Genomic DNA, 25850 nt, shown 5'->3' on the forward strand with positions numbered 1-25850 from the left:
TGGATATGTTAATGCACTATCTCTAGTTATTGACTTTACTTCAATAGAAGATTATAAAATAAACATTTTAAAAAATGTTCGATTTAAAAAGAGGTTAATTACAGTTGATCTAAAATCACACTAAAAATACACACTTTTAAAAGCTAGCAATGTACACTGAATACATGAAATATACAAAGTTGACTCTGTGCATTTGAGTAAAGTTGGGGAAATCAGCTATCTACAGTCTTCTAATTTTCAATAGAGTTAGCTGAGTTTTTGAGGCTCTGAAGATATTGTGAAAGCTACATTCCCCCTATTAGGTTCTTAAAGTGATATTCAGTGAAAGAAAAAGGACATGTTTCTATCTGTCATATAAATGGACTCCTACTAGAGTTCCCTCTGTGTATCACAAATTGGAACTCAGTGGTGAACTAAGTGTTGAGAGCATATTTTCAAAAGCTAGCCAAAGGTCACATAAATTGGACAGTTCAAAGCTAAAGAAACTAGAGGCTTGAAAAATGCCAGTATATTTAAGTGTTTTTATTTATTTACTTATTTATTTAATTTATTTATTATTTTTATTTTTTATTTAAGTGTTTTTAAAACAAATATTTTATGAATAGTTGCCAAAGATAAAAGCTATATCAAATATACTAAAAATATATATGTATATATATAGCACAAGTTGTTTCACAATAGATTAAATCTGCTAGTAATTTGTAAATGATAGTTTTTTGAAGTACTCTAAGAAAATATTATACTAACAAATGACAAAATTTATAAAATAGTCTGTGCTAAAGAGAAAATGGGTAAAAACATTATTCTAAATAATATGTTCTGTGTACTAGCTCTTTTTTTCATTTCTTTTTTTTAATTTGTTTTAATTTATTTATGATAGTCACACACACAGAGAGAGAGAGGCAGAGACCCAGGCAGAGGGAGAAGCAGGCTCCATGCACCGGGAGCCCCACGTGGGATTCAATCCCGGGTCTCCAGGATCGCGCCCTGGGCCAAATGCAGGCGCTAAACCACCCTGTACTAGCTCTTATAACCTTTTAAATTATGCACAGCACAAGCTATCTGCCTCTATCTGCACCTCTCCGTGGATGATGGGATGGTGAAAGTCTGACATAACTGAGTCTTCATTTTAGGATTTTTAAAGAGGGATTTATCTAATATTAGGGTATAATCAGTTGTATTCAAGTAGCCATAAAACCCTGTGGTCATGTCATTCAGAAGACAAGCCAAGGGATACCTGGGTGGCTCAGTGGTTGAGTGTGCCTTCAGCTCAGGGCGTGATCCCGGAGTCCCGGGATCCAGTCCTGCTTGGGGTCTCTGTGGAGAGTCTGCTTCTCTCTCTGCCTATGTCTCTGCCCCGTCTCAGTGTCTCTAATGAATAGACAAATAAATTAATTTAAAAAAAGCCAAGCCAAATGGGTGATTTGAAGAGAGAAATGAGGCCTGATGGCTTATGAGATATAGGTACAAGTATATTTGTTGAGAGGGGAGAAGACTGTACAGGATGATGAGCCCTTGAGCGATCTAAGATATAGTTGTAAGACTACTGAATGGGTAGAGAAAGCCTAGCTGTGGTTCACAGAAGGGATGAGGGAGATATGAGAGGCTAAAAACCCAGAAATTAGTAATACTACCAGGCTTGCAATGCTTAATGCTTGGCTTCCTTGAGAACCTTTATACTTGCCCAACTCATTTGAAAAATCACCGCTTTAAACATTATATCTTATTACTTTCTGATATTGAAACATAGATATTCCCAGGACAGAGAATTTAGGGTACATAAAAGAAAATGTCAAAAAGGCTTATATTTCCAAAAATAAGAAAGAGTCAAGCAGAAAAGAAAAGCAGTATAAATATTTCTAGGTGATAATTGTGCGTTTTAACTTGCCTGATCTTTCACTCTTCTATGAGGCAACAGAGAATGATTTTTGTGACCCCATTTTCCCTTTAATACATTCCATGACAATCAGTTGTTTTCTGGATGTATCCCTTACTAGATTAAAAGTTTCATAAAAAGAATTACTTGGTCTTATTCCCAGGATGCAAACCCTAGGGCCTGAAACATAACAGTTAGTAAATATTAAAACAATACAAAAAAAAACACCCTGAAATCATACTTTGAGGTTTAGGTGTTTTTTTTTTCTTTTTTCCCAGCAATTCTATACATTTCTCAGTGCTCATCAAGCTAAGTTTACTCTCCATTCTTTTTATCTAATTCACTCATCACCTCCATTGACCTCCCCTCTGGCATCTACCAGTTTGTTCTCTAAGAATTTTGGTCTCTTCTTTGCTTTGTTTTTTCCTTTGTTTTATTTCCTAAATTCCACATGAGTGAAATCTGTTGTATTTGTCTCTGAGGGACTTATTTCACATAACATTATACTCTCGAGATTCATCCATGTTGTGGTAATGGCAAGATTTCATTCTTTTTTATGGCTGAGTAATATTTCACCATGTATATACACCACATCTTTTTTATCCATTCATCTATCAATGGACGTAGGTTGACTATTGCAAATAATACTGCAATAAACAAAGGGGTGCATATATTTTTTTTCAAATTAGTGTTTTCATTTTCTCTGACTGAATACCCAAAAGTGGAATTACTAGATTACGTGGTAATTCTATTTTTGATTTTTGTGGAAACTCCACACTGTTTTCCACAATGGCTGCACCAATTTGCATTCCTCCAGTGTAACAGGATTCCTTTGTCTCTACATCTTCACCAACATTTGTATTTTTGATTCTAGACATTTTGACAGGTGTGAGGTGATATCTCATTGCAGTTTAGATTTGCATTTCCCTGATGTTGAGTGATATGGAGCATCTTTTTATGCGTTTCTTGGTCATCTGTATATCTTCCTTGGGAAAATGTCTATTCAGATCCTCTGCCCATTTTTGATTGGATTATTGGGGGTGGGAGGGTTGATGTTGAGTTGCATGAGTTATTTATATATTTTGTTATTAACCCTTATTGAAGAAGTCATTTGCAAATATTTTTCCTGCAATAGGCTGCCTTTTTCTTTTGTTGATAGTTTCCTTTGCTGTGCAAAAGCTTTTTATTTTGATGTAGTCCCAATAGTTTAATTTTGCTTTTGTTCCCTTTGCCAGAGGAGACATATCTAGAAAAATGTTTCTATGGTTGACATCAAAGAACTTACTATGTTCTTACTATGTTTTCGTCTAGGAATTTTGTGGTTTCAGGTCTCACATGTAGGTCTTAATCCATTTTGAGATCATTTTTGTGTATGGTGTAAGAAACTGGTTCAGTTTTATTCTTTATTCTTTTGCACATAGCTATCCAGTTTTCCCACACCATTAATCGAAGAGACTCTCTTTTCCCCATGATATATTCTCAGATCCTTTGCCGTAGATTAATCAACCATAAATTACATGGATTCATTTCTGGATTCTCTATTCTGTTCTGTTGATCTATGTGTCTATTCTTGTGCCAGTACGATAATGCTTTGATTACCACAGCTTTGTAACATAACTTAAAATCCAGGATTCTGATACCTCTGGCTCTGTTCTTCCTTCTCAAGTCTGGTGCTCAACTAGTAGTACCTTAGCACCTTACTCTGGTGCAAGTCTACAATATATTTTTAGAAATACTTTGAGCCCAATAGTTTTTAAATACAGAATATTTTGGATGTTAGGGAGGTAAAATGATGGAACATATTCTGGATATTGCAAAATGTCCTCACTGGGGATGCCCAGGTGGTTCAGTGGTTGAGCATCTGCCTTTGGCTTGGAGTGTGATCCCTGGGTCTTGGGATTGAGTCCTGCTCAGGCTCCCCAGAGGGAGAGCCTGTGTCTCTGCCTCTGTGTGTGTGTGTCTCTCATGAATAAATAAATAAAATCTTTCAAAAAAATCCTCACTGGCCTCTGGGGAGCATGTTAAGATTTTAGGAGAATCAAGCATGTTAAGATTTTAGGAGCAAAATGTATAATTAAGTATAAATGCATACATACTAAAATAATATGTCAGTTCAGGTTATGTGTGTTTACCCATTAAGCTAAGTTCAAGTCAGGTTTTATGGTCAAATGAATTTAAAACGGCTTCTGGGCTTCAGACATTTTGGATTTAGGAACTGAAGATAATGGTTTATAGACTTAGACTAACTTCTTTTGCATAGCTCTTTCTTCTTTTTCAAATATTTCTTTCCCACAATTAATGTTTCTCAATTATAAGTAGATACAGTGCTTGTTTTTGAATATAAATAACTTACAACATTCTCTTTATACTCCTAAAATAAAGCACAGAGATAATACGATGTATCTAAAGGAATAAGTTTTAAAGGAATTAATATAAAATCCTAATATACAAAACAGAAATTTTAAAATGCATAATAATATATGTGACAATATGTATATGTTTATGCATATATTAGGTTTGTGGAAATGTGGATTAAGTGGACAAAGGTTCTAACTCGGGCAAACATAATGAAGTAGTCCAATAATTGTACCTGTGGTTAGAATCACTATGATTGTGCCGCTGCAAATGTAGGCAAAGTGTGATTTATCCGCTATGCGCATATCTAGAGTAGTGTTCCCAAGGGCATGACTTACAAAATGCTAAACAAGCCTTGGAAAATTATGTATATTTATATACAGACATATGTATATATATAATACATACATGCACATATATATGTGCATGTATATATGTGCATCCATATACATACATATACATGCACACATATATATGTATATATATTTGGTGATAGCTGTTTTCCCGAAAAATTTATTTCATAAATCAGTTAAAAAAAAACTTGGCAATTATCTACAAACTGTAAAATGCTCTAAGACCAGATAATTATAAGCTGGCTTTCCCTCTAAAATGAGGGGCAGGATATTGGAAAGTTTGCGGCATCTGAGCAGTTGTGGCGCCCTGCAGGACTGCTCTGTCCCTCACACCACCAGACAGCTCTCATCCCTGGCTCTCCTCACTAAATGTCAGCAGTGCTCCACTAATCATGTTGACAACAAAAGCTGCCCCCACACATTTGCCAAATGCCCTCCGCCTCCCATGAGAATCACTGACCCATCTCATCCTCGCGACCACCCAGTCAACTGATCTTCTTATTCTCACTGTGTTAGATGAAGCCACTGAGGGACAGAAAAACTTGGCAGACCGTTATTACTGACTTTCAAAGCAGGACTCTACCTGACAGACATCCTAACCTCTAGCTCAGCTATCTCTCCACCACACTGGCCAATCCTTACGGGGCTATAAGTATTGTTGCTTCTCATTTTCCACATGTTTGGGAGCTAACTCTGTTGCCTTGTGCTTTCTATTCTCTTCCTGCAAGTCCTTAAGTTCTAATGGTTTTGGGGTGGAGAAGGAATTGGTTCCTGACTGTCAGTTACACGGAGAGTGAGACTCAGTTGTATTTTTGAGGTGTCAGTCTAGTCTTGCACTTCTGCTACATTCTGTTTGAAAATAAATGATCTAGCACTTTTCATGTAAGAAAAGCCAGGTCTATCAACAGGAGACTGAGTGGTTGTATTAATTATCTATTCCAATGTGACGGGTCACCCTTAACACTTGGTATCTTAAAACAATTAGCATTTTTTTATTTCAATAGGTTTCTGGGGGGGGCAGGAATCCAGGGGAGGCTCCGTTGGGTAGCTTTGGTTTAGGGTCTCCTCATAAGATTTCAGCCAGGATATAGGCTCCAGCTGCATCATCTCAAGTAAGCAGGCCCAGAGGATTCACTTCCAAGCCCATTCTCACGGCTGTTGGCAGAAGCCCTCCGGTCCTCACCATGTGGGCCTCTCTTGATTATGACAGGATAGCTGGCTTCCTCACAACAGATCATCTGAGAGAGAAAAAGAGAGAGCAAGAGAGAGAGAGGATGCAGGAAGTCATTTTTGCCTTTTATGCCCTCATCTCCAATTCACAAACAATCACTTCTACTGTATTTGTTGGAAAAGAGCCACCAGTTCCAGCCTATGCTCAGGTGAGAGGAATTAAAATGTGTTTCTTGAAAGAAGGATTAGCAACAATTGTAGATATATCTTTTTTTTTTAACATATCTTTTTTTTTTTTTTTTTTTAACCACGGTAGAGGTCATTCCAGTTTTGAGACTCTTGTCTGGTACTTGGTTGCGGTTGGGAAACAGTTCTACTCATGACACCTCACCTAGAATCCCTCAGTCCTTTTCCCTAGTTTTGTGCACCCAAACTCCAGCTTCCTGTTTCACTGCCAAAGGCGAGCATTTGTCATGCTGGGAGGTTTGAGCTTGACCACTAAAGTGCCTCACACATTTGGAAAGGCAGAACAGTGAAGTCTCTCCATGTCCCAAGGACACACACACACACACACACACACACACACACTGTAACCGGTGGCTGACTGGGATAAACCTAACAAAGCCCAGCTGCTCTCCTCTGAGGCAGAGAATAACCTCTAAGACGGACTTTCCCTTCTACCACTCCCCCTGAGAGCGGGCTAAATCTGGGACTTCATCTACGGTTGCACTTGGCCTCACTCTTTCCTCTTCCCCAGTCTGCTTCCCTCTAGCCTGGACTATCTTCTCCTGAGACATTGTCTTTCATAAATTACTTGCAAGGGTTCAGGGTTTGCTTCTGATCCACAGAGAGAGCATGTAGTATTTTGTTTGCCTAGAGCTTTGCAAAAATTTTAAACTCTATGTTTATGTTATGGATGGTATTTTATTCAGAGCTATACTGTCAGCAAGAAAAAAAAAAAAGAAAAGAAAAGGAAAGAAAAGAAACAGATTCAGGTTAGCTCAAGGGAAGAGCAGAGTTCTTTAGCCATATGATCTCACAGATATTTGGGGAAGATATTTAATGTCAGCATGGAATCACGGGGACTTAACATGGAAAAGAGACTTTCCGTCTCTCAGGGGACATATGACCTCTCCCATCACTGCCCTCCTGGTGGATATTCCATCATTCTCTTTTCTCAAATGGCTTTTCAGCTTCTTTTCCTTAAACGTGGTTTGATGCAGCTATTCCATGCCTCTCTCCATTTTCATGAGCTCTGTTCCATTATCCATCATAAAGTTCCTATTTCTTGCTTTGTTTCATGTTTCAAATTAAGAAAAATAAAAAAAAAAATTAAAAAGTCCTAACTGAAGTTTCTCACCCCACCCCCCCCCGCCCCCGCCATAGCCCAACCTGAGTGTGCTGGTGGTGCTGCCCACCCAACAGTCAATTGCTTGTGCTTCACCAGCTCTGTAGAGGGGATGTGGACAGGACTGATCTCTTAGAAGATTGGTTCGAGGGAGATCTCTTTGAGTGGGGGAAAGAGTGAAACTATGGCCAATAATGCTAGTGATAGTTTGATAGAAACAGAGAAAATAGTTTATGAGATACAAATTATTTTTCTGTGGTGTTTTAGGAGTCATCACATGTGTACACCAGTTAGCTTTAAGTGAAGTTCTATAAATTTAGGAGCTGGTGGTAGTAATCACACAAGTTGCCCCACGTCAACTTATACACTCCTCATTCTGTAAGAACACCCTTGAGTACTTGAGTTAAAGCCACATAAGTCAGAGCAATGTTTTGCTGATCTAAGATGAAAAGGATCTCTAATGCGATAGTGTCTTTGGTGTTTGCTCCTTTAAAACATACTAATGCATATGTTTGCCCCCGTGAAAATGTAAAGCAAAAATGTTTGTTTAAAATACTCTGTAATTCCCTTTACCACCATTTTAAGATGGCACTTAAAGAAGTAAGTGCAACATTCCTTCTAGTACAAAAGCCATGAACAAGACTCACTATATAAATATTTTGCTCCATGGCACAAGCATTAACATATCATGGCTATAAAAACAACACTCAATCATAGTGCCAGACTTTGGGTACCGTCTTAAATGTGGTAGCTGAGGTTTAAATGCTTGTAAACACAAAAAGATTCCCTTGAATGATGTCTGGAAAGGTAGAGCTTCAATGGACTTGCCTTCTTCATTCTCCTTATTGGGGAGGAAAAAAAGAGAAGCAAGTATATGAAACGCTTCCACGTGCCTATCCAACGGGTCCCACTATGCTCTGAGTGGCCAGACCTACATATATTCTGGGATCTCACGGAGGGTGTGTGTCAGTCATGGTTGTCGCTTGCCAACCACAGAATCCTTTCTGACTAGTGTAAAAAAAAAAAAAAAAAAGAAGAAGAAGAATGGAATGAAAGAATATTAGGTTGTTTACAAACTCTCTGCGAGGGCCAGAGATTCATGTTCTATTCTCTGCTTGCTTTTCTTGCCATTTTTTCTCTCTACGGTTAGTCTGTGGTGAGGGTGGTGGTGGAACCAATCAGCAAGAAAAGTGTATTTGAGTTATTAAATGAGAGACTTATTTTATTTTTTTATTTTTTTTTTTAATTTTTTTTTAATTTTTTTTTTTTATTTATTTATGATAGTCACAGAGAGAGAGAGAGAGAGGCAGAGACAGAAGCAGGCTCCATGCACCGGGAGCCCGACGTGGGATTCGATCCCGGGTCTCCAGGATCGCGCCCTGGGCCAAAGGCAGGCGCCAAACCGCTGCGCCACCCAGGGATCCCAAGATCTCCCTTTTAACAGTAAGCCTTGCACCTCCTTTCTATCATCTCTCTAACCCCTGACAACAACAATCTATTCTTGATCTCTATAATTTTGACATTTGGAGATTTGTAGTGTCTCAGACTGCATTTTTTTCTATAGCTTTTTTTAGTGGTTGCTATAGGGTTTTTTGGCTCAACTTATCAGTGTCTATTGGTGTCAACACTTTACCAGCTCAAGTGAAGTGTAGAAACTTACCTGTCTTTATATTTGATTTTCCCCTTTTGTAATAGTCTTAAGTATTCCTTCTACGTACCCTGAAAAACTACATTAGGTAGTGTGATAATTTTTGTTACAACCATCAAATACAACTTAGAAAACTCGAGAGAAGAGGAAGTTCTAGAAGGTACCCATATTTTTGCTTTTTCCATTTTTCTTTTTTTTCTTCCTGATGTTTCAAAGATTCTGCCTTCCATAATTTTATTTCTGGTTAGAGAATTTCCTTTAGGCATTCTTTTTGGGTAGGTGTGCTGGTAATGGTTTTAGTTTTAGTCCTTAGTTTTCCTTTATCTGGGGAAGGAGGATTCTTTCAGTTCTGAAGGATGTTTTTGAGAATATAGGATTCTTTTTTTAAAAAAGATTTTATTTATTCATGAGAGACACACAGAGATAGGCAGAGACATAGGCAGAGAGAGAAGCAGGCCCCTGTAGGGAGCCCAATGCACAACTCGATCCTAGGACCCAGGGATCACGACCTGGGCCAAAGGCAGACGCTCAACCACTAAGCCACCCAGGTGTCTGGAGAATATAGGATTCTGAATGAATAGTTCTTTTCTTTTGATGCTTGAAAAATGCTGGGCTACTTTTTTTCTGGTTTCCGTGCACTCACATGAGAAATCTGCTATCATTCAATTGTTTTGGGCCTATATGTAATGTATCGTTTCTCTCTACTTTAAGACTTTTTTCTTTGTTTTTAAGTTTCCAGAAGTTTGACTGTGATGTGTCTTGGTATGGATTTCTTTGAATTTATTTTGTTTAGTTTTTACTTAGCTTCTTGAATCTTTAAGCTTATGTCTTTTGCCAAATTTGGAAAATTTTCAGCCATTTTTTTAATTTGAGTAACTTTTAGCTCCATCTCCTTTGTCCTCTGCTTCTGGGAACTCACATGACATAAAAGTTAGATGTTCTGTTACATTCTCCTGGGTCCCTGTTTATTTATCTTCTCAATCCATTTGATCTCCTAGTTGCTCAGAATGGATATTTTCTGCTGCTTTATTAAGGGTTTTATTTCAGGTTTTGTAGTTTTCAATTCTAAAATTTCAATTTGCTTCTTCCTTCTACCTTATATTTCTTTGTTAAAACATACTATTTTCAAAATCTATTTTAAGTATGTTCATAATTGCTTGTGGAAGTATTTTTTATGAAGGCTCCTGGAAATCCTTATCAGATGATTCTAACATCTGTGCTGTTTGGATGTTAGTGTGCATTGATTGTCTTTTCTCAGTAGTTGACATCTTCCTGGTTCTTTGTAAGATGAGCGGCTTTTCATTTAAATTTGGACAGTTTTAGTATAATACTATGAGATCTTATTTAAATCATGTGTTTTAAAAGAAATCGTGTATTTTTGCAGGCTTCTCTTGATACGTCTTTGGCAAAGGAAGTGAGGAAGTGAATGCTACTTTGTTACTGTCCTGTGGGAGTAGAAGTCTAGGTTCACCACCTGGCCTCACTGACAGGGGAAGTAGGGGCTCTCTGTTACTAACGGGTGGAAGTGGAGTTCAGGCTTCCTGAAGGCCTCCATCTATAACACTCTGGCTAGGCTTTGGGTGGTGGCCGCGGCTGGGCTCCGGCTTTCCGTCCGCGGAGGGCGAGGCGGCGTGGACAGCGGCCCCGGCACCCCGCGCCCCCCTGCCGCCTGCAGCCGCGCGCCCGCCCGCGGCGCCCCGAGCCCGCCGCCCGCCGCTTCTCGCGTCAGCGCCCGCCCGCCCGCCGCCGCCGCGGCCCAGCGAGCGGCCCAGATGCAGGCCGTCAAGTGTGTGGTGGTGGGAGACAGAGCTGTAGGTAGAACTTCTCTACTGATCAGTTACACAACCAATGCATTTCCTGGAGAATACATCCCCACTGTCTTTGACTACTACTCTGCCAACGTTGTGGTAGATGGAAAACGAGTGAATCTGGCCTTATGGGATACAGCTGGACAAGGAGATTATGACACATTACGTCCCTTATCCTATCCGCAAACAGATGTATTCTTGATTTGCTTTTCTCTTGTGAGTCCTGCATCATTTGAAAATGTTCGAGCAAAGTGGTACCCCGAAGTGCGACACCACTGTCCCAACACCCCTATCATCTTGGTGGGGACTGAACTTGATCTCAGGGACGACAAAGACACGATTGAGAAACTGAAGGAGAAGAAGCTGACTCCCATCACCTACCCACAGGGTCTGGCCATGGCTAAGGAGATCGGTGCTGTGAAATACCTGGAGTGCTCTGCTCTCACGCAGCGAGGCCTCAAGACAGTGTTTGATGAAGCTATTCGAGCGGTTCTCTGCCCCCCTCCCGTCAAGAAGAGGAAGAGAAAATGCCTGCTGTTGTAGATGTTGGGTTCCCCTGCCCCATCCCCCTCAGAACCTTTGTACGCTTTGCTCAAAAATGGTGGAGCCTTCGCACTCAATGCCAAGTTTTTGTTACAGATTAGTTTTTCCATAAAACCATTTTGAACCAATCAGTAATTTTTAGGTTTTGTTTAAAGTGTAAGACTTCAAACTTTCACATTAAAATTTAGCCCTAAAATGGCCAGCTTTCTTAAAGCCTTATTTTTCAAAAGCCCCTATTCTTGCTCAGATTAAGAGTTGCCAAAATACCTTGTGAACTAAGTTGCATTGTTGTGCTGAGAACACTAAGCACTAAACCGTTCAAGATCCCTGTCCTTCAGAAGAGACGGCAGTGTCTCAGGTTTGGACCTGCAGACCTGTGCTTGCTAGTTTCCAGTAGGAAAGCCGCACAGCCTCCTCGAGCTGTAGCCACATGGCCATCTAAGCCCGGGGCCACGCCCTAACTGTACTGTATGTCCTCACGGAAGGAGCATAATGACTCAATTCTTTGGATCAGTCTTTTTGATTTTGTAGTGAAATTTTTTTGAAAAGTTAGTGTATTCCATTGTATACATAAACCACAAAGGAAGGGAGAAGAAATGTTGGGAAATATCAGGAGGGGAGACAGAACATAAAGACTCCTAACTCGGGGAAACGAACTAGGGGTGGTGGAAGGGGGGAGGAGGGCGGGTGTTGGAGGGGAATGGGTGACGGGCACTGAGGTGGACACTTGACGGGATGAGCACTGGGTGTTTTTCTGTATGTTGGTAAATTGAACACCAATAAAAATTAATTAAAAAAATAAAAAATAAAAAGTGAAAAAAAAAAAAAAAAAGTTAGTGTATTCGCTTTTGCTGACATTTTGAACAGACCTCTCACTCCCATGTTCCTCCAATGAGGGCGGGGGGCACAGCATGTGACGTGATCAAAGGATAAAGACAGTATTTTGACAAAATCCGGAGGTTAATTTACACTGCATTGTACACGTCATAATCAAACTGAGTAAAAGTGTCACGGGTAAAATTTTAAAAGGTTAATTTCTGTCAAATGCAGTAAATGAAGAAAGGTCGGTATTATCACGAAGTGTTTTAAGCTTTTCCTTTTTCTTAGACCTGCCATCCTTCCTGAAATTGGGCATTTAATTCATCTTTGAACTGGTTGTACCCATAGTTGCTAACTTAGTGCTTTTCTTATAGAACCCCTTCTTAACGAGCAATATGCCTCCTTGTATTATAAAATCTTTCTGATAATGCGTTAGAAATTTTTTTTTGTAGATTAGTAAAGTGCATTCCTGTTTCCTTGTTACTTTATTCAAAGCTAATAAGTACTCTCCTTAGTTTTCTAGTAACTAGGTGTAAAAATCATGTGTTGCAGCTTTACAGTTTTTGAAATATTTTAGATATTCCTAAACTTTGAACTTTCTTAACATCACTGTCTTGCCAGATCACCAATACTGTCCCCTAACGCTGGCCCTCCTCTGCCTCACCCCCCCGGACACACGCTTCCCGTTGCCCTGCCTGACCATGTTCCCTTGGGTCTGTGACATTCTGTAAGCCCGTGCTTGTGCTAACGAAGTTCTGTACGACTTACCCGCTGGCAACAATACAAGGTTGGACCTCTCAACCAATAAAATAGAACAACATTTTTTAAATTGACAGTTGCAGAATCGTGGAGTGTTTTTACATTGATCTTTTGCTAATGCAATTAGCAGTATGTTTTGCATGTATGACTTAATAAATCCTTGAATCATAAAAAAAAAAAAAAAAAAGTAACACTCTGGCTAAAAGGGAAAGAGTGCATCATTATTGCCCTTCATGTGGTCTCTCCTAACACTGTGGGGGGTGGTTCTATTATTGCTGAGTGATGGTATAAGGAACAACTTTCCTCCATTGGGCCTCCTGTACATTACTCCAGCAAGGATGAAGAAGTGGGTGCTTTCTTCATCACTACTGGATAGGATGGAAGTCCAGGCATAGACTTAAGAACAGGCATAAACTTCTTATTTTTCTTTGATTAAAATCAATTGTGCTTTATTTAGTACCCTAATTCTGTCTAAATTAGCCTCACAAATGGAGCATGCAAAAAGTAGGCTTTCAAAAACTAAGCCAAGAGTAAGTTGGCACTGTTATGATGAGCGTGATGTTAGCACTTGGACACCCAGGATCGTGAGAATTATAGAAGAAACGAACGGAAAGACTTGTAACAGTATTAACCTGTCTTTGGAGAAGCTGACTTCATGATTCATTTCAGACCATTGTTTCTAGTAATCATGTAAGCTTTTATGGAACAAATTTATACATTTGCATTTTATTTTTACTACCAAAGTAGTGTTGTCTTTGAGGTAAGTTAAAATTTTAATTTTCTAGCAAACTGAATCTGTTTCCTTTTAATAACGTTACAGTAAGCTGTTTAACAGAGACTAACTAAGCTCCCAGATCTTCTGATAAAATGCACACATGGAAAAAGAGAGAAATATACCATATTTGGTGGGGGTAATAAAAGTGGGAGAAAATACAATTATTTGATTTTCAAAAAGTATTTTAATAAGACAATTATTTCACTTGTTACAGATTTCCATTACAATATGGTTGCCAATTCTTTAGTAAAAAATCCTAAGTATTACCTACCTCTTATTCAACGAATGTGTAGTGATGCCCTATACAGGCAAAGCATTGTATTATATGCAGTATGGAGTAGCGACAGAGAAATACAGAAAATGATCCACACTTTGTACACTGTTCTCATAAAAAAAAAAAAAAAAAACACGAAGTCTGATTCAAGAGGCAAGATATACATCCTTGAAAATGGTGATAAAAGAAAGTTTTTAAAATGTCAAATGAATTGTAATAACCAAATGCTGGAACATCTGTTGGATGAAATAGAAAATTCAGAGGAAACTGAATTGATTGGGAGGTCAGGGTAGCAGCATAAATGGAAAGCAATAGAATCAGTGTGAACAACGTTGAAGTGGTAAAGCATAAGTGCTATGGGTCCAGACACTGGGCCATGAAGTGTGTTGGGTAGATAATGGAAATCAAGAGGGAAGGAGCGCTTTAAAAAAGAGGTGTTCTGTAGAGCCATGGAAGAGATGGAAAAGTGACTTGGTGTCAGATTTCATACCTTGAAAGATTTGGAAATTTGGTAGAGAAGTTTCTACAACAGACTCAGATAAAAAGGCAAATAAATGATCCCAGTAGGAGGTTACATACTGCAGGAGTGTTATTCTATCTATTGGAAAAGTGGAAGATGCACCAGTGAAAGATTAGGATGGCAAAATCAGTTTTGAACCCATCAAGCTTAGTGATTCCAGTAGAAATAAAAAAGAAATGTGAGTATGAAAGAACTCTCAAAGATCTTGGTTCCTGGACTGTTAGCAGGTGGGAAAGGTGGGAGGAAGAGAGGGATGGAAGGGCCAGGAATCAGGAAGAACCAACAAGGACTCTAAACATCTTTTGTTGTTATTGTTGGAAACCAATTTGTAGGTTGTTTCAAATGTTTGATAAAAAACATGGAGGTCACATTTTCAGAATACCTCTGTAAGATATTGTCAGAGGAAAGAAATAGAGAAATAAGATGATCATAAAAGTGAAGGTCGGTACATACGTTTGTTGGTCAAGTGGAGGGGGTCAAATAAAGCAGAGAAGAAGTTATTTAATGGGAATAATTGAACACAAGGGCTAGACACTATGGAATGAGAAGAAAATTGAGAGATATAGGATCAACATTTGACGTGGATGGATAGGATGGGGAGCAGAGATGGCCATTGGAAAGGAAACATATAAACTTTTTCTCCAAGGTGGGAAAGAATAAAGAGAAGATGGGTGTGGGGACATATTTTGAAAAACAGTTTATGTAACCCGGGGTCAGTGTCCCGGGGTTGGGACTTGAGTTCACTTTCCTTCCGACTAGTTCTGTAACCTTAAGAAAATACTTATCTTTCCAATTTTCAGGAGTTCCCAAAACTAGAGATACTAGTAATACCTCTCTGGTTGGGTTATTGTAAGGGATACGTGAGATAAATTATATAAAATATTAGCACAATATCTGGCACATTGCAATCTAAGAAATGATAATATTGTTGTTATTTCAGATCGATTATTTTGAGTTGGAGATGGGCTCATGAAACTTTGTGCTTGAAATAGCATATAGATAATTTAGCTATTTCAGCCAATTTTTCCTTTGCCTTCAGGGCTCTACTCAGAAAGTTAATCCACCCAGAGAATATTTGCATTTTAATAAGGGCCTTCAAGCCTAGGGGGAGAGGATGTAAGAGAAAAGGAGCTTTTCTGCTTCTCAAGTAACATCACATAAATGAACATTTTTATGCCTGTCTTTGTGTAAACTGATCCTGCTCTGCACCACATTTGTAATAGGATTTTTGAAAAATTTTCTAGTTAGTTTCACCTAGTTAAAGATGTATTTAATAATATGTTTAGCTTTAAATCATTTATAAATTCCCTTAAAGTCACATAGCGCTGGTCGGGTTGGATTTCATTACAGCATAGGATTAAACTCCTGTAATACTGGGCCTCTGAACAGAGCACCTGTCACTTCTTTTGTCATCCCTGCGTTGCTTTTCTGGAAGGGTGCGCTCTCAGAAGCCTGCACCTGTGGATGTACCTATGCCACGGTGATAGAATTCACCAGAAGATTGTATCTTTTAAAAAGGGAAGATAAATCAGAGAACGATTTATACATTTGATTGGTGCTTTCTTGGTTTTGAATTAGTATAAATCAACACCAAAGATTATTTGTGAGAAACAAATATTTACCAAAATTGGTAAATACATTTGGAGCTTAAGCTCCTTTTACAATATCCGTTCACTGGCATAAGCACATGTTTTATTTTATAGTCACTTACGTATATGTGTTAAGATGGCAAATACTGGAGAATATTCATGTAATATTTCAAAATGTTTTTGAAAAATAAAGGTTTTGGATTGGATTTAGAAAATAAATTGAGAGTTGTGCTCTCCTCGGAACCCAAATGACTTAGAGGAATTTATTAATGTCAGTACTTACAGCCTGGACGCTGAAGACAATTATTCAGAAATCTCAGTGAAAACAGTAAATATTCTGCTCGATGTTGAATCAGTGGTAAAAAATTGAATTACATATAGTTGGGGTTAATTTCTTTTGTGGGAGTTAAATTCAGGAAATGGGAAATTCTACAAATTAGGATATTGCATAAAAACATATTAATTTACTTCTCTGCATCTCAGGGCAATGTTGTGCAATTAAGACAAGTGAAAACACAGAGAATTTGGCACAGTCATTACCCAGAACCGGGTAGTGATGGTGTACTTGATGAATGAGCTCACACCTGGTTCATATCCATAGCTAGACTCAGCAGTCGTGACTGCTTCTCTGAGCCGGCAAATGCAACAGGTTTCAACTGAAACATGGAACACGTCCTATTCCTCAGTGATAACAGATCAATTACCATCAAAGACAAGATTGGCATTTTGATGGCAATATTTCATATCCTGCTTCTCCCCGAAGCACAGAAAAATCCAAGTGTAGATTAAAAAAAAAAACCTGATTTGACATCTTCTTTTTTAATCCCCCTGCAATCCAAATTTTAAGGAATTCATTAATATCAAAGCTTTGTTTCCAAAGATAAAAAATCAAGCTAGTTTATTCTTTCTCTAAATGGAATGTTAGCTCTAACAATGAAGATATTTCTGTATGCATTTTTCGTTTTGGCTCTCATAAACTAAATTATCTCTCTGATCAGCAGTTTCTTATACTTGCCAAACCTATGGCTCTCTGCTCATTACATAATTTAAATAAATAAGCGTAATTTTCTCATTAAGCTATTTCCATTTTTGTGAATGCTTTTGAAAATGACACTAATTTTCCAGCCAGGGTAATATTACCAGCAAATTTCTTCATTTATTAGATATTTTGGACTAGGAGAATCTTTAGGTCTGGTTCCCTGAAGTGCAGACTAAGAGGTATAGATTAACAGGTAGACAGTTTATTAGGGAAACGGGTTTGGGTTCAATACCTAAGTGGCAAGGACAGGAAGCATGACTGGGCTGAGGACGATCATGAGCTGTAAGATGGTCTTTTTGGTTTTAGTTTAGTTTAGTTTTCTTTTATCAAGATTCTATTTATTCATGAGAGACACTGAGAGGGAGGCAGAGACATAGGCAGAGGGAGAGGCAGGTGTGGGAGCTTGATGTAGGACTCAATCCCAGGACCCCTGGATCATGACCTGAGCCAAAGGCAGATCCTCACCCACTGAACCACCCAGGTGCCCCTGTAAGGCAGTCTTAAGTAATGCTTCCTTCCACTTTGTGGGAAGCGCTGGAGTTGGGACGGCCCTTCAGAGTGATAGAGTAGGTAGTTAGCTAGATTTGGGCAGGGAACAAGTCCTTTCCCACTGATAAGATGATGGAGGCCCAGTTCTAAACAGTTGGGACAGATCCCAGGGGATGCCACAGGAGCTCTTCCCTACTGCCCAACAGTAACCGATAGCTTCATTATGATACATGTACACTGTGGTCTCTCTTCCCACCCCCCAACAGACAATGGCTGCCATGACAGTTCCCACAAGGATCATATAGGGCCAAGCCTCCCTCTCCTAATTCCTTAGAAGACTGGCTGCAACCTTAGTCAGAAACCGCCCTAGCTATGACCCATGGCCTATCCAAAAATAAGAGGAAAAGACAACCCTGACCCCCCCCCCCCCCCCCCCAGTTCAGCTGTCACCTCTGGGCCTGCCTACGCTCCCATCTCGAGAGTGTACTTTCGTTTAAACTGCTATTAAACCTTTGCTTGCTTAAGAGTTTGGCTCTGAATTCTTTCTTGGCTGAATACAAGAACCAAGACCAGGGAACAGGACATGCTGTTGACAAGAGTAGTCCTAAATTGGGACACTGTAGGTGCTAGGCTGATATTCTCCTGCACTGAACAGTCATTGGACAGAGTCTACCCCCAGAAAGTAAGCATGGCCTACCCCATCATGGGGCAATTTCTGGAGAGGGCTGACATCTATGGACCAGAGCCCGGCTTTACCCCTTGAACTGCAGAATAGTCCTTCACACCTGGGGGAAAAGGGGCTGCGCTGGGTATCTTGGTATACCCTATAAAGAACTAGCACCATTAAAAAAATGTGTAGCCTAAAGGATTTCAGACTGTTATCATCTTAGAGAAATGAATTTAGTGAAGTGGTGTTAAAAAAGTACAAATTGTTAAAAAAAATGAAAATAAATTATAATCATTGTTGAGATGATCACAAATTCTATCTCTCACACAGATTTATTATATTAGTGTATTCTCTACCCACCCCCCTCTAGCTTTCTTTTTTTTTTTTTTTTTCAAAATAGTTTTCGGAAGCAAAGTTATAGACAAAAGCAACATGGACTTTGGAGTTAGACTTGACCGTGTGCACACTTAGGTTTTACTACTCACTAAGTGCCCAATCTTGGACAATAACATCTTGGAACCTCTGTTTTCTTGTTTTTACAAAATGACTACAATTGTGGGGGGGGAAATTAAGTGAGATGACATTTTTAATAGAGTCCACTTTAATGTTTTTGACTTAGAAGTAGCTTACAAAAATGTAGCTGAGAGTTTTGTTTTTCCCCTATTATAAGTCTAAAGCCATTGCATTAAATTTTTTAAAAGATTTATTTATTTATTCATGAGAGACACGGGGTGGGGGGGACAGAGACATAGGCAGAGAGAGAAGCAGGCTCCCTGCAGGAAGCTTGACGTGGGACTCAATCCTGGGTCCCCAGGATCATGCCCTGGGCCGAAGGCGATGTTAAACCACTGAGCCACCCGGGCTGCCCTGCTTTAAAAATTAATATCAATATTAGGAATTTTGTATTCCGTTGTTAACTTGGAAATCATTCTTCTGTTTCGGGTGATGACATTCTTCTTCTTTGGTGACATTAATGCATCCCCAAAGAAATTTCAGCCTGCAGGAAAGAAGTGTAAGTAAGGGTGCCAAAATATACTGGTGACTGTCACCACACTGAAGACTTAGTGTCTCTTTCAAAATAGTTGGTTAGAAAACAATACTTGCACAACAAAATATGGCCGGCTGTTTTGTCAATCTTTTTCATGGTCATTAACTTTTTATCTCTTCCAATTAACATCTCAATTTTCAAAGACTTCACAGAACTAAAGTGAATTTATTTCAAAATAATTTACCGAACTAAAAGTTCTCTCAGAAGACGATGGTTGACATTCTACTTTTAGCTACTCCCACCATCCATAAGAAGGGATGAGATAGCTAGAAATAGTGCCACTGTAAGGAAGAATGATGCCAGTGGTGGCTTGTCTGTACTTATTAGATCTCTGTATTTTCTTTTTCGGTTCTGATATTTAAATTCCCTCTGACTGTTTGGGTGGCTTGGCAATACGATCTATCTTTCCATTCCTCGTCTGCTAAAATGTACCTTTCCTCTCTCCCTCACTCCTTCAAGTTCTTTTATGCTCAGTATGTCTTGAGCTTGAGTCTAACCAAACCATTGATTTAGAGAGTGAAGCCTCTATAGCTAACTTAATGGGTAAATCCTTTGTAGAGAGGATATGTGCTTGCTAACTCAGCACCCCTTAAAGCGAATTTGTGGGAGAAGAGATCAGACCAGCGAGGGAGGCTGGATCATGGAAGGTCTCCTATGCAGTGCTGAAGAGTTTAGATTTCTTCCTACGTGTGATGGAGCCAGTTAAAAATTTAGGGGCAGGGAAATGGAATGATTAAATTATATGATGGATAATTAAAGATAGAATCAGATTAGGCTTGTTTTGTTCAAAGTTCTAGTATCTAAAAATTAATGACATGCAAAGGTTTTCTGATCCTCAATATTGTTAGTGGACTCCCTACTCTATAAATGAGCCTGATATGATCAGATTAAGCTCTCCTTGATACTAGGATACATCCTCGGAAGCTAAAAGTGTTTTATTTCATTTAATACCCACTGAAGATGGACTAGTCTTACTCAAATACTAACAATGTATTCTAAATTGAAGGTGACAGTGCTACTTCACTGAGAAAAAAAAAAACCTTCAATTCCTTCCCATGCATTACAGTTTCTATTTTTAACTAGACCCGCATTTTCAATATTTTGCTGGACATTTCTGTACATGTGTGCTGCTCTCTTCTTTCTATATGATGCAAACCAGCTTGTTTCTCTGACCCCTAGCTTCACCACTTACTAACTTCTGCTGCTGCATTTCACTTCCAATCAGTTAGAGAGCCCTTGATTGTTTACTTCAAAATTAGTCTCAAATATTTGCCCTTTCCCCCCATATCCATTGTTTTTACACTGGTACAGACCCTTATCATTTTCATTCTGAACTGTTAAAATAGTCCCTGGACTTTGACTCTGTCTCTAATTTCTCATCTCTCAATGCTCTCAGCGTGCTACTATCATAATTATGTCTCCAAAGCACAACTTGGATAATGTCACTTCCCTGGAGGGCCTTCTGTGTTCTCCCAGGATCAAGTCTAAGCTTTCTAGCATTCAAAGTCAGTCACAATCTACCCATATTCTTTCTTCCGTAAGAACTACGAAAAAGGAACTCTGATCCATTTGGAGTAAATTTGCTCATGAATGTAAAAATTAAAAGAAAAAAAATTTGAACAGAGGATGAAAGGTTAAAATTGCCCTGTGGTAGCACGTTTTTTGACCCTTGGGTAGAAAGAAGGGATTGGTTATCTAGGTGTGGGTGCAAACTGGTGCTGGATGAAAGGGTCTCTTGAGATCCACTAAGTTTAAGATTTAGGGAGCAGTCACTCTGACATCTGAAAAATCCAGTGGAACAGCGAGAAAAGCAGCTGCTTGAAATGGTTGATGGCAAAGCTCTGACAGCGATGTCCTTTGGGAGGTAACAGTGACAGCCAAAGAATTAGAAAAGAGAGACTGGGGTGACTTTTTAGTGGCCAGAATCCTAGGAGAAAAATAATTCTTTTGGAGACAAACCTATGAATTCCCTGCCCACCGAAAAATGGAGTGAATATTTTTTACAAGTTGAAAAGAACTGAATTAACGAGTTTTGCTGGAAACCAGAATTTCAGCTCGTCATGGTCAGATAGAAATATCTCTTAACGTTTTGCTGGCCTTGTCTTCCAGAACATGCTCTTCCCTTCTATCCACTATGCAGCCTCTCCTGAGTCACACTTGCTTGTCCATTGTTGACTTTGTGGGCCTCTGGCCTCTCGCATGATTGGTTTCCTGGTCAAGTTCCCTTTCTTTCCCTGCTGATCAAAATTCCAAAGATCTGTATTGAGAACCAGTTTAAGCCACTTTCTGTGTTCTTTTTGGTAGACATCAGTACCCACAGGAAACTTTGAGGTGATAGTCTAATACTCTCCCCACCCTCACATTTAGACTTTAATGAATATACATCTCAGACCAAATGCTGTCTCTCACATATACTTACACACACACACACACACACACTTAATAAGCAAACTGTTAAAAAACAGTACGTATATCCTATTTTCCCAGTTCAGGGCTCCATAAATTCCTGGATGTAAGAAGTCCTTAGAAATCATATAGCTCTGGGTTAAACTTTAGCTCCATGACTTAGCTGTTGAATGACCTCAGACATGTTACTTAGCTTTTCTGATTCTCTCTTTCTTCATCTATGAATTAGGGTAATGATCCAGCCATGTAGATATCCTATAAACAAAATATCTACACGTGTGCAGGAGTTGTCGTGGAGGAGATTTCAAGAGTTTATGAGACAGTTGTTAACATAATCATCTAAAAAATCAAATTATATAAACTTACAGTAAATAAATTATAATTACAGTAAATAAGTTATATAATAAACAAAGGCAAGCAACATTAAAAATTATGACTTCCTAATTGACCACATTTTACTATTTTTCTATGTTTTTATGCTACTTATGTTTACAGTATAATGTGCCGCTGCAAATCTCTTCTCAAGGTTGTTTTCACTGACGTGATGTAGCTTGGGAGCTGGCAATCAGACATGCTGGGAGTATTACACCAAGGAAGTCAGCAAGCACTAAAAATCAGAGTTGGATCTGTCCTTTGGTTGATTGTCTCTAGACTCAAAAAATCATGAGGAAAGTGTCAATAATGTGAATTAAACTCGAAGGTATGTCATGCTTGTGGTTTTTAGATAGCAAATAGCCCCCCAAAATGAAGAAATATATTCTTAGTATTCAAAAACTATCATCAATTCTATAAACTTGACACACTATTAAAGTTCCAACATTGGACATTTGCAATTGTGTTCATTTTTTAATTGCAAACATAGACTGTCTATAGACACAAGAGGTTAGCAACAATCAATGAATACTGTGAGAATCTGTCTATATGGAAATTACAATAAAAATTATAGTATATCTTATTATTTGTAAATTGTGTGCTAAATATGTTTATATCATTAATTTTTATAATAAAATTAGGCATATAGGGATCCCTGGGTGGCGCAGCGGTTTGGCGCCTGCCTTTGGCCCAGGGCGCGATCCTGGAGACCCGGGATCGAATCCCACGTCGGGCTCCCGGTGCATGGAGCCTGCTTCTCCCTCTGCCTATGTCTCTGCCTCTCTCTCTCTCTCTGTGACTATAATAAATAAATAAAAATAAATAAATAAAAAATAAAATTAGGCATATATATATACCTATATACACGTATATATTTTTTCAGACAGTTGTTAAGATTTTGTCAGCACCCTTTTGCGTATATCCTTCTCTTGAGTTTCTGCTCAAATGTCATATTCCCCATGAAATCCTTTTGGATCTTGTCTAAACCGGTATTAAATGCACCTTCTGCCTTCCATAGCAACTTGGGACCTAATTAAAATGCTTTTTATCCTAAAGAGTACTTAGTTTTATGCATATATCTATTTATCTCTCTGTCTGGTAACCTCCTAGAAAATAAAAGAAAAAGTATTATAGATCTTAATCTTGGCATGCAGCTTGACATTTAGCATGAAACTATACTGTAAGACTCTCAGGAAATATTTGTCAAAAAATCAAATATTTCACAGGGTTTGATTTAGATGGCATTATAAAATAGTTTCCTTTTTCCAGTGGATTCTAGATATCTTCTCATTGCCTGCGAGGAGATCAGCTGACAATAGAGTGGATTTGAAGTAAAAGAAATTGAATTAATATTTTTCTTTCACCACATTAGTGAAATGTAACACATTAGTAAATCTCTTAGAATTAATTTATTGATTAATTTTAAGAAAAACCAATCTTCCTTCTTCACAAAATATTCTTACTAAATAAGAAGAATTGGGGTCAGGATAAAATTAATAGGTACTGAGCCAGCTTTTTCTTTCCTGCATTTTTCTAGGTCTAAGATTCTTTACCCAGCTTTTACCTGATAATAATATCAATAATAATAACAGTTAATGCTTTTATGTGCCTCCTGTGCTCCAAGTGCTTCACATATTTATCAAATACTCATCACATTTCTATAAGGTAAGTAGTATATGTATTATTTAACATGTATAATTTACTATATATGTATGTACAAACACACAGGGAAATTGAGTACCAGAGCATTTAAATAACCGTAAAACTAGTAAGTGACAGAGCTGGAATTTGAACCCTGGCAGTCTAGCCTCAGAGTTAAATTTGACAAAGCAGTTTTCATATCTTAGAGAGAGACTATCTTATAAAAAAAAAACAATGAAATTTTTGTGTTCTTAAAAAATAAGAGCCTGAAAGAATCGGAGCATATAATTTATCCATAAACCATAATTTTGGGAAGAATTCATGAAACTATAAGTGGCAGATTTCCTCCCAAAAAGAGATAACAGAGGCACCTGGGTGGCTCAGTCAATTAAGCGTCTGCCTTCCGCTTGGGTCATGACCCCTCATTGGGCTCTGTTCAGCAGGGAGTCTGCTTCTCCCTCTCCTTCTCCCCTCACCCCCCAACCACTCATGCTCTTGCTCTCTCTCTCAAATAAATAAATAAAATATTTAAAAACAAACAAGCCAAACCAAAGGAGATAACATTTCACTGTCTGAGAGAGGAAAGGTTAACAAGAGGAAAGCTAACCACTGCAGGGTTAGATACTAGTGTGGTCTCAGAAAAGATGGTGCTAAAGATGGTGCTAAAAGATGGTCATCTCTGCCAGGTTGGCAGGGAAAAGGAGCAATATCCCCAGATAGGTTTGGGGGGATCCAAGAACAGAGAGGATCCAGGTCTTCCCAGTAGACTACAGCTGGGAGAGAAACAGCCTTCCAGAGGAAGCCTAGACCAGAGCTGTGCCCAACTGGGCAGACAAATGGTGGCCAGGATGGTCTACTGGAGAGGAGACCTAGGAAAGCTCCAGGAGACTCTGGAGTCCCCGGGATGCTAGAAGAGCAATTCAACAATTTCCCATACCTATAGAGGTATGAGAGGATTGAAAAGGTCCTACAGTCACAATGAAGCCATGCCATCTGCAGATCTCCCTCAGGTACAGGGATATTCAAAGACCAGACAGAAAGAATGAAAGGCCACAGAAGCAATATGATAGGAAGAACTTTCCAGATTTAAATTCAGAGCTAACTGATTTTTAACCTGGAGTTATAGAGTAATTTCTAATTTCACTGACTTTACCTGAGGGATGATTAAATAAATGCGATGGAGAGAATAGGGATTTAGACAAAGTATTAGATTAAATTACAGAAACTAAATTTAGAATTCTCATAAACTAGAGTTAGAAACTATGAAATTTAAACTGGTTGTACACTCTCCTCATAGGTGTATAAGTCCATTTAAGAGATAATAACTGAAATTTAATAGAGAATTAATGTCCTAACAGACATGTATTCATTTAATATATATGTGTATGTATTTGTACATGTGCGTGTATAACAAACATATACACCTTTGACTGACTATGACTGATTTATAGATTATTTATCTGTCTGTTTATAGAACACCATCACTGGGATGTACAGTTAACTTTTTGAAGATGTCACAGTAGTTAAGAGTTCAGGTCTGGAGAGGTGCTTGGGTCAGTCAGTTAAGTGTCTGCCTTCCAGCCCACCTCAGGCTCTCTGCTCAGTGGGGAGTCTGCTTCTCCTTTTCTCTTTCCCTCAGCACCCTCTCTGCCCCCTCCCTCTTCTTGCACGTGCATGCCCTCTTTCTCAAATAAATAAATAAACAAAATCTTTAAAAAACAAAGAGTATAGGTCTAAGGGCCAGACTCCTAGAGTTTATACCCTGACTGCTTCATACTCCATGTGAAACCTTGAGTAAGTTATTTGACCTGTTGCAGATATAGTTTCCTCATCTGTAAGTCTTCACAGGGTTGTTGGGAAAATCCCATGTGTTAATAGTCCTAATGTATAGAAAGGTGGGGGTGCCTTTGTAAGTCCTCAGAAATGTTAGCCACAGGCATTTCATATGGTCTTCAGTCAGCATGACTGGGGGTCATGTTCAAACTTCTTTCCTTGTTTTCATATCGGTGAACTAGGCCATGCAGTCATTGGCAGTGGGCATGACCTCCACGCTCTTCAGTCTCCTATGGAATCTGGAGCATCACTTGGAGAAGCTTGGACTCTTCCCAGGTGCACTTCTTCTGAGTGTGCTGCAACCTACCATATGTGAGTCCAGCCCCTTCACTCTCTTACCTACCTTTGTACATTTCAGCCTTTTTATGGGAAAGGGAAGCCATCTTTGAAGACAGTAGAAGAGCAATTATCTCTTCTTTTATCTCTTCTGGAGGAAGATAATCATGGAAATCACCTTTTAAAAAATTACTATTAAAAATGTGAGTGTTGAATAAAGAGAATGCTTTTAGTTATAAAAA

At 38.7% G+C, this 25850-nt stretch overlaps 1 long non-coding RNA gene and 1 pseudogene across 4 annotated transcripts; both read left to right on the plus strand.

Annotated features, from left to right (window-relative positions):
- Positions 1 to 636: 636 nt before the first annotated feature.
- On the plus strand, positions 637 to 25850 carry LOC140596478 (uncharacterized). Of its 4 annotated transcripts, XR_011998447.1 has the most exons (4): positions 726 to 8545; positions 21982 to 22186; positions 23396 to 23523; positions 25515 to 25850. It is a non-coding gene; the product is annotated as an uncharacterized lncRNA (long non-coding RNA). The 4 variants fall into 4 exon arrangements; XR_011998448.1 differs by having other exon boundaries at positions 637 to 8545; positions 22013 to 23523; XR_011998445.1 differs by having other exon boundaries at positions 638 to 8545; positions 21982 to 23523.
- On the plus strand, positions 10266 to 12753 carry LOC140596477 (ras-related C3 botulinum toxin substrate 1 pseudogene; annotated as a pseudogene).

The sequence above is a fragment of the Vulpes vulpes genome, unplaced genomic scaffold (genome assembly GCF_048418805.1).
Source record: "Vulpes vulpes isolate BD-2025 unplaced genomic scaffold, VulVul3 Bu000000665, whole genome shotgun sequence".
Classification (NCBI taxonomy): domain Eukaryota; kingdom Metazoa; phylum Chordata; class Mammalia; order Carnivora; family Canidae; genus Vulpes; species Vulpes vulpes.